The following is a 10,176-nucleotide window of genomic DNA, read 5'->3' as shown; positions in this document are numbered from 1 at the left end:
TATGTAGGAATTAGCTTCACATGACTATAGCCATTTTGGATGTTACCACCATCTTGCTCTATAGGTAACCCTTGAGGTCATCCAAAATCCTAGGATGGGATAAGTGAGGTTACTAAATTGGTCCTGTAAGTAATTTCTGGAATCTTAATGTTTATTTTGAAAAAAAATATTTATTTTACTTATTTAAAAGTTACAGAGAGGCAGAGGCAGAGAGAGAGAGAGGCGGGGGGGTCTTCTATCTGCTGGTTTACTCCCAAAATGGTGACAGTGGCCGGAACTGCGCCAGTCTGAAGCCAGGAGCCAGGAGCTTCCTTTGGGAATTCCCTGAGGGTGCAGGGGCCCAATGATTCGGACCATTTTCTACTGCTTTCCCAGGCCATAGCTGAAAGTTGGGTCAGAAGTGGAGCAGCCAGGACTCAAACTGGCGCCCATATGGTATGCTGGCACTGCAGGCAGTGGCTTTACCTGCTATGCCACAGCACTGGCCCATATTAATGTTTCTTGAGAAACTCTTCATGCATTTAGCTTCAGGTCCTCTTTGTCCAGTTTAATGTATGAAGTTCTTATTCTTGACTGGGGGTGTTGGAATCTATTGTTTCATGGCCACATGAGATCATATTTCTGTCTATAAGTCTCCCCAATAAATTAGCTTCTATGTAATATTGGATATGTATTTTTTTAAGATTTATTTTTATTTATTTGAAAGTCAGAGTTACACAGATAGACGAGAGGCAGAGAAAGAGAGAAAGAGAGGAGAAAGAGAGAGAGAGAGAGAGAGAGAGAGAGAGAGAGAAGGAGGTCTTCCATCCAATGGATCACTCCCCAATTGGCTGCAATGCCTGGAGCTGTGCCGATCTGAAGCCAGGAGCCAGGAGCTTCATTCCAGGTCTCCCATGTGGGTGCAGGGGCCCAAGGACTTGAGCCATCTTCCACTGCTATCCCAGGCCACAGCAGAGAGCTGGATTGGAAGAGGAGCATCCGGGACTACAACAGGCATCCATCTGGGATGCCGATGCTTCAGGCCAGGGCATTAACCTGCTGCACCACAACGCTGGCCCCGGATATGTATTGTTTATTTAGTCTCTCATTCTCTTCTACTTTTGGTGACTGACTGATTATCTTATGCTGTTTTTTGCGGGTTTCTATTTGTTGTTGTTGTTTTTTTCTGAAACACTCTATTTCCCTAGATGTACCTTTCTGTCCAGGTTTTATGGTAGTAGTTTGCTCTGCAATATTAGCTCTATGGTGAATCCAGCAAAGTTGCTGATTTTTGGTGTGTTCAGTTTTTATTTAACTTTTATTTAATGAATATATATTTCCAAAGTACAGCTTATGGATTACAATGGCTTCCCCCCCCATAACTTCCCTCCCACCTGCAACCCTCCCCTCTCCTGCTACCTCTCCCATTCCATTCACATCAAGATTCATTTTCAATTATCTTTATATACAGAAGATCAATTTAGCATATATTAAGTAAAGATTTCAACAGTTTGCACCCACACAGAACATAAAGTGTAAAATACTGTTTGTGTACTAGTTATAGCAAAAAATCACAATGTACAGCACATTAAGGACAGAGATCCTACATAAGGAGTAAGGGCACAGTGATTCCTGTTGTTGACTTAACAATTTGACTATTGCTCCCCCATTCACGGAGGAGCGACACTAGACCCTGCGCTGTTCTTTTGTCTGCTCGGCCCTTCCCGGGTTAGCTGCCGTTCCCTCACTAGAGGAGGAATGACACCATCCTGGGTTAGCTGCCGGCCCCTCCACCTCTGTGGAGGAGCGGCACCCCCCGCCGCTTTCCCCACTTCTGCGGAGGAGCAGCACACCGCCGGCCGGCTCTCTCAGGGGCTGCTCAGATGTTCCTCAGGTGTTCCTTCAGATGTTCCTGGTGCATGTTGTCTCTCTCCTCCTTTATAGTCCTCTTCCACCAATTCCAACTCTGCTGCCCACACACCGAGCACGCTGCTCTCCTCCAATCAGGAGCAGGATCAGCTCCTGCAGCTTATCAAACTGATGAGGCAGCTGCGTAGAGGTTGTTTGCTGCCTCAGCGCCATATTGTGGGAGAGCAGATGCATAGAATAAGTCTTAATTCCAATAACTTAGTCTAGTCTCAGTTGTTCCCCACATTTGACACTCTTGTTTATGGCATCAGTAATCACCCTAGGCTCTTGTCATGAGCTGCCAAGCCTATGGAGGCCTTTTGATTTCACTGACTCTGATTATATTTAGACAAGCTCATAGTCAAAGTGGAAGTTCTCTTCTCCCTTCAGAGAAAGATACCTCCTTCTTTGATGACCTGTTTTTTCCACTGGGATCTCACTCGCAGAGATCTTTCATTTAGGTCATTTTTTTTTTAGCACAGTGTCTTGGCTTTCCATGCCTGAAATAGTCTCATGGGCTTTTCAGCCAGCTCTGAATGCCTTAAGGGCTGATTCTGAGGCCAGAGTTCTATTTAGGACATCTGCCATTCTATGAGTCCACTGTGTATCCTGCTTCCCATGTTGGATCATTCTCTGAATTTTTTATTCTACCAGTTTGTATTTGCAGACACTAGTCTTGTTTGTGTGATCCCTTTGACTCTTAGTCCTATCATTATGATCAATTGTGAACAGAAATTGATCACTTGGACTAGTGAGATGGCATTGGTACATGCCACCTTGATGGGATTGAATTAGAATCCCCTGGCATGTTTCTAACTCTACCATTTGGGGCAAATCTGATTGAGCATGTCCCAAATTGTTCATCTCTTCTCTCTCTTATTCCCACTCTTATATTTAATAGGGATCACTTTTCAGTTAAGTTCAACACTTAAGAATACTTGTGTATTAATTACAGAGTTAAACCAATAGTATTAAGCAGAACAAAAAAGAAATACTAAAAGGGATAAAATATTAAGTTGTTCATCAACAGTCAGGGCAAGGGCTGATTAGTCATTGTTTCTCATAGTGTCCATTTCACTTCAACAGGTTTTCTTTTTGGTTCTCGGTTAGTTGTCACTGATCAGGGAGAACATATGATTTTTGTCCCATTGGGACTGGCTTACTTCACTCAGCATGTTTTCCAGATTCCTCCATTTTGTTGCAAATGACTGGATTTCATTGTTTTTTAAGGCTGTATAGTCTTCTATAGAGTACGTATCCCATAATTCTTCATCCAGTCTACTGTTGATGGGCATTTAGGTTGATTTCAGGTCTTAGCTATTGTGAATTGAACTGCAATAAACACTAAGGTGCAGACAGCTATTTTTGTTTACCAATTTAATTTCCTTTGGGTAAATTCCAAGGAGTGGGATTGCTGGATTGTATGGTAGGGCTATGTTCAGGTTTCTGAGGAATCTCCAGACTGACTTCCATAGTGGCTTAACCAGTTTGCATTCCCACCAACAGTGGGTTAGTGTCCCTTTTTCCCCACATCCTCGCCAGCATCTGTTGTTGGAAGATTTCTGTATGTGAGCCATTCTAACCGGGGTGAGGTGAAACCTCATTGTGGTTTTGATTTGCATTTCCCTGATTGCTAGTGATCTTCAACATTTTTTCATGTGCCTGTTGGCCATTTGGATTTCCTCTTTTGAGGAAATCGAAATTTTCTCTGTTTAGGTCCTTGGCCCATCTCTTAAGTGGATTTTTTGTTTTGTTGTTGTGGAGTTTCTTGATTTCTTTGTAGATTCTGGTTATTAATCCTTTATCTGTTGCATAGTTTGCAAATATTTTTTCCCATCCTGTTGGTTGCCTCTTCACTTTCCTGTTTCTTTTGCAGTACAGAAACTTCTCAATTTGATGCAATCCAAATAGTTAATTTTGGCTTTGACTGCCTGTGCCTCCCGGGTCTTTTCCAAGAAGTCTTTGCCTGTGCATATATCATGAAGGGTTTCTCCAATGTTCTCTAATAATTCGATGTCGGGTCGTAGATTAGATCTTTAATCCATGTTGAGTGGATTTTTGTGTAAGGTGTAAGGTAGGGGTCTTGCTTCATGATTCTGCATGTGGAAATCCAGTTTTCCCAGCACCATTATTGAATAGACTGTCCTTGCTCCAGGAATTGGTTTTAGATCCTCGATCAAATATAAGTTGGCTGTAGATGTTTGGGTTGCTTTCTGGTGTTTCTATTCTGTTCCATTGGTCTATCCATCTGTTTCTGTACCAGAACCATGCTGTCTTGATTACAACTGCTCTGTAGTTTATCCTGAAATCTGGAATTGTGATGCCTCTGGCTTTGTTTTTGTTGTACAAGATTGCTTTAGCTATTTGAGGTCTCCTGTGTTTCCATATGAATTTGAGCATCATTTTTTTCTAGATCTGAGAAGAATGACTTTGGTATTTTGATTGGTGTCGCACTGAATCTATAAATCGCTTTTGGGAGAATGGACATTTTGATGATATTGATTCTTCCAAACCATGGGCATGGATCTTTTTCATCTTTTCCTTACAATTCCTTTGATCTGTGTGTATATATGTATATAAAACACACTTTGTGATTTCTTCTGAATTTATCAAACCCACTTAATTTTATGAGAACTTTCCTGTTCCTACCCTTTATAAACACTGAAGAGCCTTGTTAGCCAGATATGTACTTTGTAACACTCTTCTGGACCATAGTTGCTTTAAGTAATCAAAATGTGGGCAATATGGACTTTTTTCTCCTACTGATTTAGAACCTCAATTGAGTGACACCTTGACTCTGCAAATTAGTCTCCTGTTTTCGAGTAAGCTTGACAGTTGTAAGGAAGCTACCATTTGCTGTGTACAAATTGAATAAGAGAAAACTATTCAATGAAATCAGTTGATATTCTGATAGAGTCAGATGTGTGAAAACACACAGCCTTAGAGAGAAAGAAGGTGAGAATCTTGGGTGTCAGTGATATCCTGCACGTGCCTTGGACTCTGAGTTTTCTTCTAATAAATCTTCCTTTGTTGCTAAAGAAGCTACATATTTTAAAACACATGTCTTACAGTCAGAGGTTACATTGATATGCGAATCAGAATGAATTGTATGGGAGAATTGTACTTTTGTTTGACCATTAACTTTTTTAAAAAGATTTATTTATTTGTTTGAAAGTCAGTTACACAGAGAGAAGGAGAGGCAGAGAAAGAGAGGTCCTCCATCTGCTCTACTCCCCAATTGGCTGCAATGGGCAGAGCTAAGCCATTATAAATCCAGGAGCCACGAGCCCCCTCTTGGCCTTCCATGCGAGTGCAGGGGCCCAAGGACTTGGGCCATCCTCCACTGCCTTCCAGGGCATAGCAGAAAGCTGGATCAGAAGTAGAGCAGCTTGGACTCGAGATGGCGCCCATATGGGATGCAGGCACTGCTGGCAGCAGCTTTACTCACTAGGTCACAGTGCTAGCCCCTGACCATTAACTTTTAGAAGTACATAGGCACCCAGGCATACATAAATGTTTGTATTAATTATTAAGTAACTCTAGACCTTTGGAATAAGGATGTATAAGTAAAAAACTTATATAAGTCCTTAAGGCTTCCATTCAATGTTATAAGATCAATTTAATTTAATTGGATTCAATGGTTAACTCCATTTCCTATTGGAAAATATTTGATCAATCTTGTGAGCTAATGGATTGCATATATTTGACTTTCTGACTAAAATTGTTGAATTATGAGTTTCTTTACCCAGAGGAACTTCTTTGTAATTTCAGTTTATAGACTTACTGGCCAGCTGTCCAGAATAAGGGAGAAATTCATTAAACAGTCAGGTGACAGGATGATTATAGTCTTTGGAAAATAAGGACAGTTAGACATAAGACAGGCTGATGGATCAGTTGTATTAGAGGTACTTTTACAGAGAACATGAAAACTTATCACTGGGTCCTTTTAGCTTGGTTCTTAGGATTTCTGATATTATGTATGCAGAAGTCAGCTTTCTTTGGAATGCAGTCTTTAAGACCACTAGGACCATCAGGGATTGGTAGTTTAAGGATACTAACAGATTCTGTGACACTAATTCAAGATAGGATTAGGTAGTAAAATCTCCCTCCTTTTTGCTATTACTTATTTTCATTGTTTTTGGAAATAAGACATTGGGTACACATAAGACAAAACATAGGAGAAAATATTAATTATCTTAGATTTAGAAAACATTTCTTAATATAACCCAAAACACATAAATTATGGAAGAAAAACATCAATAAATTCAGGTTTATCAAAGTTAGAAAATTTGTTCTACTAAGTCTGATTTGTAAAAAAAAAATGAAAAGGAAAACTACAAATTGGGAGAAAATAATTGTAAAACACATTTTTGACAATACATGATGTATTTCTGCTGTGTGATACATGTAATATATCCATACAATGGCATACTACTTTTATGCCTTGACAGTAAGAAGATAGCTTAATAAAAATGCTGGATGAAATACATTTAAAAATCTCTAAAGAAGTGCACAGATAGCAAATGACAATATGTAAAAGTGTTCAGCATCAGTGATCATGACAAGAATGCCAATTAAACCAAAATGAAATATAACACTCCCAGAAGAGTGGTTAAAATTAAAAAGATTGTCCATAACAAGTTCTGGCAAAATATGGAAAAACCAAAATTTTCATACATTGCCAGTATAGTATAAAATGGCAATAATATTGCTATGGTTATTTGTGTGTGTTAACTTGGCTAGGCTGATGGATGCCCATATGATTGGCAAAATATTATTTCTGTGAATGTCTGTGACAGTGTTTCCAAAAGTGATAAGCATTTGAATCAGTGGATTGAGTAAAAAATATCCCTATCGATAACGTGGGTGGTCTCATCCAATTCATTGTAGACCCAGATAGAACAAACATGCAGAGGAAGCATGAATTGTCTTTTTTTTTTGATTCAGTGATTTTTTTTGTTCTTTTTTTTGCTTTCAAACTTTTATTTAATGAATATAAATTTCCAAAGTACAGCATATGGGTTATAATGGCTTCCCCCCATAACATCCCTCCCACCCGCAACCCTCCCCTTTCCCACTCCCTCTCCCCTTCCATTCACATCAAGATTCATTTTCGATTCTCTTTATATACAGAAGATCAGTTTAGCATACATTAAGTAAAGATTTCAACAGTTTGCTCCTACACAGAAACATAACAGTGAAAAATACTGTTTGAGTACTAGTTATAGCATTAAATCTCAATGTACAGCACACTAAGGACAAAGATCCTACATGAGGAGTAAGTGCACAGTGACTCCTGTTGTTGACTTAACAAATTGACACTCTTGTTTATGGCATCAGTAATCACCCTAGGCTCTTGTCATGAGCTGCCAAGGCTATGAAAGCCCCCTGAGTTCACTGACTCTGATCATATTTAGACAAGGCCATGGTCAAAGTGGAAGTTCTCTCCTCCCTTCAGAGAAAGGTACCTCCTTCTTTGATGACCCGTTCTTTCCACTGGGATCTCACTCGCGGAGATCTTTCATTTAGGTTTTTTTTTTTTTTTTTTTTTTTTTTTTTCCCCAGAGTGTCTTGGCTTTCCATGCCTGAAATACTCTCATGGGCATTTCAGCCAGATCCGCATGCCTTAAGGGCTGATTCTGAGGCCTGAGTGCTGTTTAGGAATCTGCCATTCTATGGGTCTGCTGTGTATCTCACTTCCCATGTTGGATCATTCTCTCCCTTTTTGATTCTATCAGCTAGTATTTGCAGACACTATTTTTGTTTATGTGATCCCTTTGGTTCTTAGTCCTATCATTATGATTAATTGTGAACAGAAATTGATCAGTGGGACTAGTGAGATGGTATTGGTACATGCCACCTTGATGGGATTTAATTGGAATCCCCTGGTATGTTTCTAACTCATTCAACACACAATTATTCTTAAGTGCTGAAACTTAACAGAAAAATGATTGCTGTTAAATGTAAGAGTGGGAATAAGAGAGGGAAGAGATGTGCAATTCAGGACATGCTGAAGCTGACTTACCTCAAACGGTAGAGTTAGATTCAGTGATTTTTTTTTTAACTTTTATCCAATGAGCATAGATGTCCAAAGTACAGCCTATGGACTACATTAGCCTCCCCCACCCCCCAATGACTTCCCTCCCACCCGCAACCCTCCCCTTTCCCGCTCTCTCTCCCCATCCATTCATATCATGATTCATTTTCAATTTTCTATATATACAGAAGATCAGTTTAGCATACATTAAGTAAATATCTCAACAGTTTGCACCCACATAGAAACACAAAGTGAAATATACTGTTTGAGTACTCGTTATAGCATTAAATCTCAATGTACAGCACGCTAAGGACAGCATTTTTATTAAGCTATCTTCTTACTGTCAAGGCATAAAAGTAGTATGCCATTGTATGGATATATTACATGTATCACACAGCAACTCCCGCTGTTGACCTCACAAATTGACACTCCTGTTTATGGCATCAGCAATCTCCCTATGCTCCAGTCATGATTTTCCAAGGCTATGGAAGCCTTTTGAGTTCTCCGACTCTTATTTAGAAAAGGTCATAGTCAAAGTGGAAGCTCTCTCCTCCCTTCAGAGAAAGGCACCTCCCTCCTTGAAGACCCGCTCTTTCCACTGGGATCTCACTCATAGAGATCTTTCATTTAGGTTTTTTTTTTCTTTTTTTTGCCAGAGTGTCCTGGCTTTCCATGCCTGCAACACTCCCATGGGCTTCCCAGCCAGATCCGAATGCCCTCAGGGCTGATTCTGAGGCCAGAATGCTGTCCAGGACATCTGCCATTCCATGAGTCCACTGTGCATCCTGCCTCCCATGTTGGATCGCTCTCTCCTTTATTAATTCTATCGGTTAGTATTAGCAGGCACTAGACTTGTTTATGTGATCCCTTTGTCTCTTAGTCCTTTCATTATGATCAATTGTGAACTGAAATTGATCACGTGGACTAGTGAGATGGCATTGGTACACGGCACCTTGATGGGACTGAACTGGAATCCTCCGGTATGTTTCAACTCCACCATCTGGGGCAATTTTTCTCTCCTAGCACCTGTGCTATGTCTCGCCATTCCCTCCTAGCCTTTAGTGTTTCTGATGAGAAGTCTGCTGTGAGTATAATTGGAGATCCTCTGAGAGTAATCTGACGTTTCTCTCTTGCACATTTTAGGATCTTTTCTTTATGTTTCACTGTGGTGACTTTAATTACAATGTGTCGTGGTGAGGATCTCTTTTGGTCATGTTTACTGGGGGTTCTATGAGCTTCCTGTACTAGGATGTCTCTGTCCTTCTCCAAACCTGGAAAGTTCTCTGCTAGTTTCTCACTAAAAAGGCCTTCTAATCCTTTCTCTCTCTCCATGCCTTCAGGAACTCCTGGAACCCGAATTTTTTTTTTTTTTATAGTATCCTGTAGATTCCCAACAATATTTTTTAGATTTCTAATTTCCTCTTCTTTTCTTTGGTTTGACTGTATCCTTTCCTGTTCTCTGTCTTCTAAGTCCAATATTCTCTCTTCTGCTTCACCCATTCTGTTTTTAAGGCTCTCTAATGTGTTTGTCATTTGATCTATTGAGCTCTTCATTTCATTTTGATTTCTCTTCACTATCACACTTTCCTGTTCTACTAGTTTCTGCATTTCATTTTGATTCTTCCTTAAAATTTCATTTTTACAAGAGAGATTTTCAATCCTGTCCAATAAGGATTTCTGTAGTTCAAGGATTTGCTTTTGAAAACTTCTAAATGTTCTTATCATAAATTTTTTGAAATCCGTATCTTGCATTTCTTCTATCTCATCATCTTCATAATCTTGGCTTGGGGTGTTTTGTTTATTTGGAGGTGTCATAGTGTCATTGTTGATCTTGTTCCCTCGATTATTTGTGTTTGTTGCTTGGTATAGTTAATTCTTCTTCCCTCACTGTGAGTTTTTTTTTTTTTTTTTAATACTATGTCTGCGTTAAGTGGACTGCCTGCTGTTGGAGGAGCCTTGGAGGCTTGAGATGTGTGTGGCCTGAGAGCTCTGCTTGGTTCTTCCGGGTTACAGGTGTGCATAGGTGACACCCTCAGGTTATGCATGGTAAATCTCTCTCTATTTATTTATTTATTCATTCATTCATTTATTTATTTATTTTATTTTTTATTCAGAAGGTAAGTAATACTGCACAGCTGAGCAGAATTGATGGTATTTAGCTTCCAGTCTCTGGCTTCTACCCAAAGAGTCTGTGCCAGCTCAGTTTCTCCTGCGGACTCCCACTGGGTTGCCTAGGCTACTGAATTGTAGCC

Source organism: Oryctolagus cuniculus, chromosome 5, assembly GCF_051225735.1.
Source record: "Oryctolagus cuniculus isolate XC-2025 breed Fujian yellow rabbit chromosome 5, ASM5122573v1, whole genome shotgun sequence".
Lineage (NCBI taxonomy): Eukaryota > Metazoa > Chordata > Mammalia > Lagomorpha > Leporidae > Oryctolagus > Oryctolagus cuniculus.
Note: the sequence above shows the minus strand (reverse complement) of the source record.